The sequence below is a fragment of the Capsicum annuum genome, chromosome 7 (genome assembly GCF_002878395.1).
Source record: "Capsicum annuum cultivar UCD-10X-F1 chromosome 7, UCD10Xv1.1, whole genome shotgun sequence".
Lineage (NCBI taxonomy): Eukaryota > Viridiplantae > Streptophyta > Magnoliopsida > Solanales > Solanaceae > Capsicum > Capsicum annuum.
In genome coordinates, this window is record NC_061117.1 from 213,184,836 (window position 1) to 213,196,202 (window position 11,367).

Sequence of the window (11,367 nt, forward strand, 5' to 3'; positions counted from 1 at the left end):
ATGATTGCTAAGCAGGAAAAGATGGAATCACTTCATAAGAATGGCACATAGGATCTGATGAGATTGCCTAAAGATAAAAAAGTTGTCTATTGCAAGTGGGTGTTCAAAAAAAAAAGAAGAAACATCGGTAGTTGAAGATGATAGGTAGAAAGCAAGACTAGTTGCTAAAGGTTACAGTCAGGTTCCAGGTATTGACTTCACAAATGTTTTTTCTCCAGTTGTAAAGCACAGTTCAATTCGAGCATTGCTTGGTATTGTGGCCATGCATAATCTTGAGTTTGAGTAGTTGGATATCAAAACTGCATTCTTACATGGAGAACTTGAGGAGGATATCTATATGCAGCAACCAAAGGGCTTTATAGTCTTAGGAAAGGAGGACTATGTATGCTTGCTGAAAAAGTCTTTTTAAGCCTTAAAATAGTTGCCCAGGCAGTGGTATAAGAGATTTGACTCTTTTATGACCTCTAATATGTTTCAGAGGAGAAACTATGATAGTTGTGTCTACTTCTAGGAGGAAAGTGATGGTTCATTAATGTATCTTCTCTTGTATATTAATGATATGTTGATTGTAGCAAAGGATATAAGAGAGATAATAAAAGTCAAAGCCCAGCTCAGTAAGGAGTCTGAGATGAAGGATCTAGGAGCAGTAACAAAGATTTTTGGCATGGAAATTATGAGGGGTAGAGAGAAGTGTAAGTTATACTTGAGTCAGAAAAGGTATATTGAGAAAGTCCAAACCTGTAAGTACTCCAATGGTAGCTCACTTCAAACTCTCAAACATTTAATCCCCAAAGACAGATGATGAGCATTACTATATATCTCGAGTTCCATACTCTAGTTCCATCGGGTCACTTATGTATGCGATGGTAATTTCCATATATTTTAGTATTATTATTCAGTTACTACAACAGGTTCCAGTCATGGGTTAGCTTGTGGTCCTTTGGGATTATGAGCACCATGTAGCATCCAGGGTACAGACTCAGGGTGTTGCAAACTTGGTATCAGAGCCTAAGATTCAATAGATTCCTAGGAAGTCTAAAAGCTGCATCTTGTAGAGTCTTATGATGGGTGTGTTGTGTGCCACACTTATGGATAGGAGGCTACGAGATATTTTAGAAAAAGTTTCCCTTCTTTCAATATTTATGTCTTACGAGTGAGCATGAGCTCCAATAAAACTCTCAGTCTGTTCCTTTCTCTTTTGGTTAATGAAATATGCCTCCAAAGAGGACTAAGGGAAGAGGAACAGAAGATCATCCAGAACCCCAGCCCGTCCAGCCAGATCCAATGGATGAACACGTCTCCTACACTGAGTTCAAAGCAGCCTTCACCACCCTAGCTTATTCTATGGTAGCCCAGAATAAACATCCAGCTGTTGTTCTGACCAACCAGTGGCCAATAATGTTGCTTCAAGGATTCAGAACTTCACTCGAATGAACCCTCCATTGTTTATCCGGTCTAAGTCAAATGAAAACCCTCAGGAATTTATTGATTAGGTGTAGAAGGTTACTGATATTATGACGGTGACTGCTATTGAGAGCGCTGAGTTGGCCGTATATCAGGTGTAGGATGTGGCTCACTCATGGTTTAAACAGTGGAAGGTAGAGAGAGTCGTAGATGCAGGGACCATAGAGTGGGATGAGTTTTTCATTGCTTTTCTGGATTGGTTCTTCTCACTATAATTGAGGAAAGTGAAGGTTCTGGAATTTATTAATCTGAAGCAGGGAAATATGACAGTGAAAGAGTATTCTCTCAAGTTTACTCAATTAGCTAGATATGTTTCTCATGTGGTGGTAGACAACAGATCTCGAATGAGTAAGTTTGTGTCAGAGGTGTTTAGTAGCATGGTCAAAGAGTGTAGCACCGTAATGCTTATTAAGAAGATGGAATTATCCAGGCTCATGGTCTATGCTCAGCAGATAGAGGAGGCCAAGAATAAAGAGAAGGAAAGGAAGAGAAAGAGAGCGAGAACAGGTAGTTTCAACTTTGTCAGCCTAAGTCAGAGGGTGGGAATCGTTCTTAGTTTTGCCCAAAATCGATAGTCCTAGCTCCATCCTCAGCCAGTGCTCCTATGCCAAAATTCAAAGATGGCAATAGGGATAGGGCACCAGGCCGTAAACCCCAGGGCAGTGTTAGCAGTGCCCGAACCAATCCCCTTTGATAGAAGTATGGCAGAACCACAAGGGTATCAGTAGGGTGGGTAGCGATGTGTATTTTAGCTATGGCAAGTCAGTCCATAGAGTCAGATATTATCCCTAGTTAGGTTCTCAGGGTCAGAATAGCATTTCCCTAGCTCATTCCAATCTCTCGAATCAGCAAGGTGCTGCTTTCAGTGCCACTAGTGGGAGCACCCAAACAAACTCTATACCCTTTAGTCCCAACAGGATCAGGATAGTTCTCCTGGTGTGGTCACTGGTACATTATAAGTTTTCCATTTACATATTTATGCTTTGCTAGATCCAAGAGCTTCTTTGTCCTTTGCTACTCCATATATAGCAGTTTATTTCAGAGTCAGTCCCAAAATTCTAGCAGAGCCTTTCTGAGTTTCTACCCTAGTCGATAAATCCATCATATCCAGGCGAGTATACAGGAACTTCCCAGTTATGATATCTTAGAAAATGACTTTAGCAGACTTAGTCGAATAAGAGATGACTGATTTTTATGTCATTCTTGGCATGGATTGGCTTCATTCCTGCTATGCCTCCGTCGACTGCAGAAACAAAATTGTCCAGTTTTAGTTTTTGAATGAACCTATCCTGGAGTGGAGGGGTAGTACTTTAGCAATTAGGGGACAACTTATTTCTTACCTTCGAGCTAGAAAATTGATATCTAAGGGATGTGTATACCATCTCATTGAGTCTAAGACTCTAGTTCAGAAACCCCTACTCTTGAGTCAGTGTCAGTAGCATGTGAATTCCCAGATGTGTTTCCCGCTGATCTTCCCGGAGTTCCTCCCAAAAGGAAAATTGATTTAGGAATCGATCTTCTTCTAGATACTCAGCCCATATCTATTCCACCATACAGAATGGCTCCAGTAGAACTCAAAAAATTAAAAGAGCAGTTAAAAGATCTCTTAGATAAGGGATTTATCAAAACTAGTGTATCCCAGTGGGGCGCACCAGTTTTATTCATGTGTAAGAAAGACGGTTCCCTTAGAATGTGTATTGACTATCGTCAGTTAAATAAAGTCATGGTCAAGAACAAGTATCCACTTCTCAGAATCGATGACTTGTTTCACCAACTTTAGGGTGCCATTTACTTCTCTAAGATAGACCTCAGATCAGGCTATCATCAGCGTAGATTCAGGGAGTGTGACATCCCAAAAATAGCTTTTAGAACTCGGTATGGTCACTTTAAATTTTTTTCATGTCCTTTGGTCTTACCAACGCTTCAACAGCCTTCATAGACTTGATGAAATGTGTGTTCAAGTAGTACTTGGACATGTTTGTCATAGTCTTCAAAGATGACATTCTCGTCTACTCCCACAGTGAACATGATCATACAGACCATCTCAGAATAGTATTATAGACTCTTAAAAATCATCAGTTATTCGCCAAATTCAGTAAGTGCAAATTTTGGCTAAGGTTAATAGCTTTCCTCGGCCATATAATTTTTGTTGATGGCATTAGAGTTGATCCCCAAAAGACTGAAGTAGTAAGAAACTGGCCCAGACCCATCTCTCCTTCAAATATTAGGAGTTTCTTGGGCTTGGACAGCTATTACAAAAGGTTTGTTGAGGGATATTCATCTATTGCATCCCCTATGTCTAGACTGACTCAGAAGAAAGTCAAATTTTAGTGGTCAGATTCTTGTAAGAAGAGTTTTCAAAAGTTTAAGACTCGACTCCCTACAGCTCTAGTTTTGACCTTACTAGATGGTTCAGATGACTTTATGGTGTATTATGATGTCCCTAGAGTTGGCTTCGGGTATGTTCTAATGTAGAGAGGTAAGGTCATAGCCTATGCATCTAGGCAGCTTAAATCCCATGAGAAAATCTATCCTACTCATGTTCTTGAGCTAGCAGCAGTAGTGTTTGCCTTAAAGATTTGGAGGCACTATTTGTATAGTGTGCACATTGATGTGTTCACAGACCATAAGAGCCTGTAGGATGTATTTTCTCAGAAAGACCTAAACCTCCGTCAGAGAAGCTGGTTGGAGTTGTTGAAAGACTACAACATGAGTGATATGTATCATTTGGGTAAGGAAAATTTAGTGGCCGACTCTTTCAGTAGAATGTCTATGGGAAGTATTACTCATGTCGAGGACAGTAAGAAGAATTTAGCTCAAAAAGTTTATCAGCTAGCCCGACTAGGTGTCCGCTTAGTCGATTCAGCCGAAGGTAGTGTATAAGTGCAGAGTAGTTTAGAATCATCCAAGTTTCTTAAGTGAAGGAAAAGTAGGATAGGGCCTTTCTACTTCATCAGAGGTAGAGGTATGGACTGCGTACATCTTACCCCCCCCAGACCCCACTAAGTGGGAATACACTGGGTTTGTTGTTGTTGTTGTTGTTGGATCCCATTCTGGTCAAGTAGAAAGAATCAGTAAGAGATCAGAAGGTTGAGGTTTTCTTCTAGGAGAGATATGGTGTTTTATGTTGTCAGGGTCGACTATGTGTGCCAGGTGTAGATTACTTAAGGCAATGAATTCTTGCAAAAATGCATGGTGCACGCTACTCTATTCATCCAGGGTACACTAAGATGTACTGTGATTTGCATGAGATTTATTGGTGGAGTAGGATGAAGTGAGATGTTGCAGAGTTTGTGCCTAATTGCTCGATATTTCAGCAAGTTAAGATTGAGCATCAGAAGCCTAGTGGGTCCTGCAAGAGTTCAGCATTCCCACCTGGAAATGGGAAAAATTAAACATGGACTTTGTGATGGGTTTTTCTTGTACTCATCATCAGCATAATTCAGTTTGGGTCATTGTAGATAGGATGACCAAATTAGTTCATTTCTTACCAGTCCATACCTCTTACTCAGCCGAGGATTATGCCAAACTCAATATCAGGGAGTTGGTTAGATTGCATGGTGTTTTATTACCCATCATCTCAGATAGAGGTACCCAGTTCACTTCTCATTTCTGGAAAGTATTCCAAAAAGGTCTTGGTACCCGAGTTCACCTAAGTACAACCTTTCATCCTTAGACAGATGGTCAAGCAAAAAGGACCATTCAGACTTTAGAGGATATGCTGTGAGCATATGTGATAGATTTTAAAAGTAGTTAGGATGAACACTTGTATTTGATTGAATTTGCATACAACAATAGCTATCATTCCAGTATTCAGATGGCTCCGTTTAAGGTGATTTATGGGAGAAGCTGTAGATCTCCCATTATTTGGTTTGAAGTGGACGAGGCTACAGTCGTGGGGCCTGACTTGGTATTTGATACCTTAGAGAAAGTTCAGTAGATCAGGAAAGGGCTTAAGAAATCTCATAGCCAATAGAAATCATACGCAAATGTGCGCAGAAAGGATCTCGAGTTTGAGATTAGAGACTTTGTGTACTTAAAAATCTCTTCTATGAAAGGAGTAAAGCATTTTGGCAAGAAGGGGAAGCTCAGTCCCCGATTATCGGTCCTTATCGAATTCTCAACCATTTTGGAAAGGTAGCTTACGATCTTGAGTTGCCTTCAGATCTATCTTCAGTCCATCCAGTGTTTCATGTCTCCTTTCTAAAGAAATGTGTAGGTGACCCATCAGCTGAACTCCCCATAGAGGGAATAGATGTTCAGAACAGCGTCTCTTACAAAGAGATTCCAGTCGAAATCCTTGATTTTTAGATTTGTAGACTAAGGAACAAAGAAGTCCCTCTAGTCAAAGTTCTTTGGCAAAATTTGTCTATTAAGGGAGCTACTTGGGAAGAAGAAGCAGATATGCAGACCAAGTATCCTCACCTCTTCCTCACAAACTCAGATTCAGCTTAAAGTAATTGTCCTCCTTAAGCTTATTCAGTTTCATGTTTAGATTTTTCATTACGAACTTGGTATCAGTTACTATTGCATATTTAGTCATATGTTCATGAGTCAAATCAGTCATGTATTCATACATCAGATATGCATGTTCAGTATAAAATTCAGTATGTCTGTAATTCTAGTCAGATAATCATATTTCAGGTGTTCATGTTCAGTAAGTAAGTTCATTCAATCATTCCTCTCAGCTTAGTCAGACTCATTCGAGGATGAATATTCCCAACGAGGATATATTATAAGATCCCACAAAATTCTTACCTTAATTCAATCCTTCAAGCTTGCTACGGGGTCCCAGACTTAGAAAATTTTAGCTAAGTATTCAGACTTAGTGTTATTTTAGCCTTCAAAAGTTGGAAATCTTATTTTATGACCTTTACGTCCATTAAATATTAATATTTGAGTTAATTCATGATCAAGAATGTCAATAGGTGTTCCCAGGCAAGTTTTGAATTTTTCAGACTTTGTTTGAAGCACCTTTGGAATCCTAAACTAGTGAATTAACGTGATCTTGATGTGTCGCGTCGACTATCATGTTGATAAATGCTTTCCCCAGCTTCAGTGTCCAATTCCAGTGAACCGACATGGACTCGACGCGGCTCATTGGCTATCGCGTCGATGCCAATGATGCGGTGCGTTGGCCTATGCGTCGATGGTTCAGCTTATAGTCATTTAAAAGGCCGCATCCTCAGGGATAATTAAGTCTTTTTCCCATGCCCTTCAGCCCCATAACACAAAATTTATCCCTCTTTTTGCAAAATATAATCATTCTTTCACAAATTTCTCAAGAACAAAAACCCTAGGTTAATTAAATTCAAACTTAAGGCTCAAGTTTCCACCGTTAATTTTCCAGAATTTGCCAACTAAGGTATGTGAAGTGTTCATCCAAGGGTTTCTTTCACCCTTGGAGTCGAAGAAACTCTTTTAAACTTCATGTAGAGTGATTTCATGATTTCCATGATTGGAATTAAAGTGTGTTCATGATTTATCGCAAGATTCATGTAGAGTCAATTGATATGTGTGCTTTATCATGTGAATCCATGTTGAAACTCTTGGAATTGTGTAATTGGAATTAAATCATGATGTCTATATGTTGTGTTAGTATTAGATGCATATATTGTGCCCCACAAGTGTTTGATGAATTGTCCATGTGAGTTGAATAGTGTCATTATATCATGCTAGTATGTATGCAAGTTCATGTCATACAAGTGTTTGCTTAAATGCCCAAATAAATGAATGATGTCTAAGTAGTTAATTACCATGTCTCAACATTATGCCATGTCTTTTATGTTTATGCTATCGAGTCCTGGGGGTATTTAATACCCAATAATTTAGATGCTTGTCTAGAGTCGTGGCCAGTCATAGAGTAGAATCAGTCATGTCTTGATCAGTAGAATTCTGTCAGTTACAGAACATAGGAAAACTCAGTAAACTTAAAATCAGTCCAGCTCAGTTCAGTAAAATTAGTTCAGTTTAGTTATACCATATGATCAGTAATAGTTCAGTCTAGCCTAGTACAGTTTAGGATTCAGTCCAGTGTCTATTCAGTTGGGAGTATGATTCAGCACCGAGTGAACCTAAGAATGGGGACTCATCTTCCAGTAAAGGGTGAAATTCTTAGAAGCAGTCCTTGCATTCCAGAACTATGTAGCCAGCGTAGGTTGAGACATCAACCTGACAGTTGAGGGTTGATGAGGTGATCTACCTGTCAGTTGAGGGTACCACCATTCTCATTCAGAGTACCTGTCAGATAAGGGTGACTCAACATTTGTTCTTACCCATGACACAGTATTGATACCCTTCCAACTAAGGTTACAAGTTGGACCCCAAATCAGTTAGATAAGGGGCATGTTGGTTAGATGATTACTTCCCACAATCTCAGTTCCAAATTCAGTCTCAGTATGGAACTCAGTTCGGTTTCGTGAATTTAGAACTGTTATGTACAGTCACTCAGCTCAGTACGAGACTTAGTATAGTTCCACAAAATTAAGACTGTCAGATATAGCCATTCAGTTACCAGTAATCCAGTATTTAGTGTTATTATAATCTCAGTTCAGTTTACATATTCGTGCATGTACTCTCATTCAGTCATACTCATGATATTCAGTTAGTATTGTTCATGCATATGAACCCATGCATTTTATCCTGCCTTACTGAGCATACCAGTACATTTAAAGTACTGATGCATGCTTTTATTTTGCGCTGTGATGTCTTATATCATAGGTTCAAACGCACGAGCTCCCGAGTACCCTTAGCAGTTCAGACTCTCAGCATACCGAGTTTGTGGTGAGTCCTTATAGTTCGAGGACGTTATTATTTATTTTAGTATTTCAGTTCATTTTCACTAGTCATAGTTAGTTGGGGACTTATACCATCAACTCCACACTTCAGACATTTTAGAGGCTTTTCAGACTATGGTATTTTTAGACAGTTGTTCAGTTTTCAGTGTTGATGTTCAATTTTGGTATTGTGATACCATATTTTGTATTATTTACAGTATTAAACCTTATGGCCAGTTTTCTACCTAATTTCTGCATATTTTAGTATTATTGTTATTTATTTATTCCAACAGGTACCAGTCATGGGTTAGCTTGTGGTCCTTCAGAATTATGAGCACCGTGTAGCGTACGAGGTACAGACTCAAGGCGTTACAATGTAGGACCTAGATGAGCTAACATACTTCTTAGTTATTGAGTTTGCCAGATCTCAATAAGGTATTTTTATGCATCAGAGAAAGTATGCTCATGAATTCATATCTGAAACTGGACCTAGTGTTACCAAACCAGCTCCTACACCTATGGACACTACTACAAAGTTAACCATTAGTGAGTATGATTAGTATATCAATTTATCAAGATTATGATGTGCTTGCTGACCAAGGTGCCTATCAAAGACTTGTAGGCAAGTTGTTATATCTAACAGTAACCAGATCAGATATAGCATATAGTTTACAAACACTAAGCCAATTCCTACAAAAACTAAAACAGTCTCATATGAATGTAGCTCTTAGAATTGTTAAGTATATCAAGGGCAAACCAGTACAAGGTCTACTTATTTCTAGCAACAAAAAGGATGTACTCACAGCCTATTGTGATGCAGATAGGGCTACTTGTGCATTCTCTAGGAATTCTAACAGGGTATACTATCAAACTTGGTGATTAACTCATCTCATGAAAGTCAAAGAAGAAGGCTACTGTTTCTAAAATCTCAGCTGAATCTTAGTATAGGAGTCTAGCTTCCACAGTAGCTAAACTTACTTAGAGTATTGGCCTAATATCAGATCTTGGAGTTTAGAATTAGTTACCAGTTACAGTTTTTAGTTCAGATGTCAGCAAATCCTGTGTATCATGAAAGGACTAAACACATAGAAATAGATTGTCACATTATCATAGAAAAGATTCAACAAGGCTTAATAAAGCTTGAATACATTTCAACACATGATCAACCGGCAGATTCTCTAACCAAAAGTCTAAACAGAGTCCAGCATGAATACTTAATCTCCAAACTTAGACTTGCTAACATATTTGCAGTACCAAGTTTAAGGGGGAGTGTTAAGGAGATAGGTTAATACAAATGTAACAAAGGAGTTAAGTATCAGTTAGTTACAAAAGTTAGTTAGGAAGGTAGTTAGTTATCTTCTAGATGAATACTACACTATATATACACAACTACATGTACTACTCAGATGAATGAAAATACAGATTGATAGTTTTCTTCTTCTCTTATTTCACTCTAATCTTCTACTTCTACTTCTTCATCTTCATCATTTTCACACTCTATTGCTTCTTGATCACTAACTCAGCTGCTTCTTAATCACTAATTCATCACGTGGTTTGACCACGGTCGCTTGGTGGAGTGTATCGGCTATTTTGGCACTACAAATGTATAAAACACACAAAAAATACATAAAACAATCAATCGAATAAATAAAACAAGATTAATCCAAAATATAATGTCCAGTCCAATTATACAGTTCCAAAATAAAAAAAATGCGGAAATGTAAACCTACGCTAAAATACACTAATCCTAAACTATGCTTCAATGCTTCACCCAATGCCTCGAGCCTTCATCATGAACCTCCTTTGCATACATAATACGTCGGGGCATTTCCTGGTGAATAAGTACAAATGACCTCAGGGAATTCCCCGACTAAATGAATACATTTTGATAAAATGGGATAAAAGTGGAGAAATCATTCAAACTATTCAAAATTTCAAACATTCAACAAAATCACAAGTCTTAAATTTTGCCTACCCAACCTATGTTTGCCTATCCATTTAACGACCTAATCATGATACTACCGCATTCGACAAAGTTGATAAACATTTTAAATCAATTCAATCGATGAACCAAAATTAAACCAAGTTCGCTTTATCAAGATCAATCCCTCCCAAATCCCTTTTATACGTCAATTTTCACACAAATCAATTATCCAAACCCATGCTAACATCATATTCATACCATGATTAATTATTCATGGATAAGCAATATCGAACATCAACAAGATCATCCAATCACAACCAACAACACATAATCATAACATCAATACACCAAATCAAAACAAAACAAAAAGAGAGAGTCAAAGAATTGGACCTCAAGTGTCATTTCAATATATCAAAAATAGAACCGCGCTCGAAAACCCAATTCGAACCTCGAAAGCATCCCAAAAAACTCCCAAGTTACAAATCAACTAAAACCAGTTCAAAACATCGATAATCCCCCAAAATCTAATTCGAATAGAAGTCCAAGAATACACCCAACAAAACAAAAATTGTGAAGGAGAACAAAACAAGAAACTGAGTAAAATTCTGCCGGAATCAGTCCAAGAATGACCCAATCAACCAGTTCTAGTGAATTTCAGTATGCTTTGACATTTTTTGACGACTGTATAACCGGAACAGTAACCAAATACAAATAGTAACCAGTCGCCGATGAAAAATTTTGCCAAAAATCTAAAACAATGACCGGATCTCTCAAACCATCTTCCTTCTAGTTTTTAACTCTCTTTCTAGATTTTAAACCTCTCTCTATCACTCCATTTTTCTACTTTTCTCTAATTTTTCTCTAATTTATGTGTGTTTAGTGTTCGATGGAAAAGGATCTCCCTCAGATTTATGTGTGTGCGTGATATCAGCGAAGAGTGTGTGGTGTGAGTGAGTGATGAAGATGGTGAAAAAAATGAAAGATGATGGAAATTTTTATGTGTAATCTGTGTGTTGTGCCTGTATAGAATGAGTGTTGTACGGGTGTATTGGCATCCAAAATCAGTGTGTATTGAATGGAAATGGAGGTCTATTGCTATGTGCATTATTCCCTGTGGGCCATCTTTCTTATTATTTTGTTCTATGTGTAATTGTCTATATATGGTTTTGGCGTGACCAGTATGTATGTTAATCTATTGGAAAA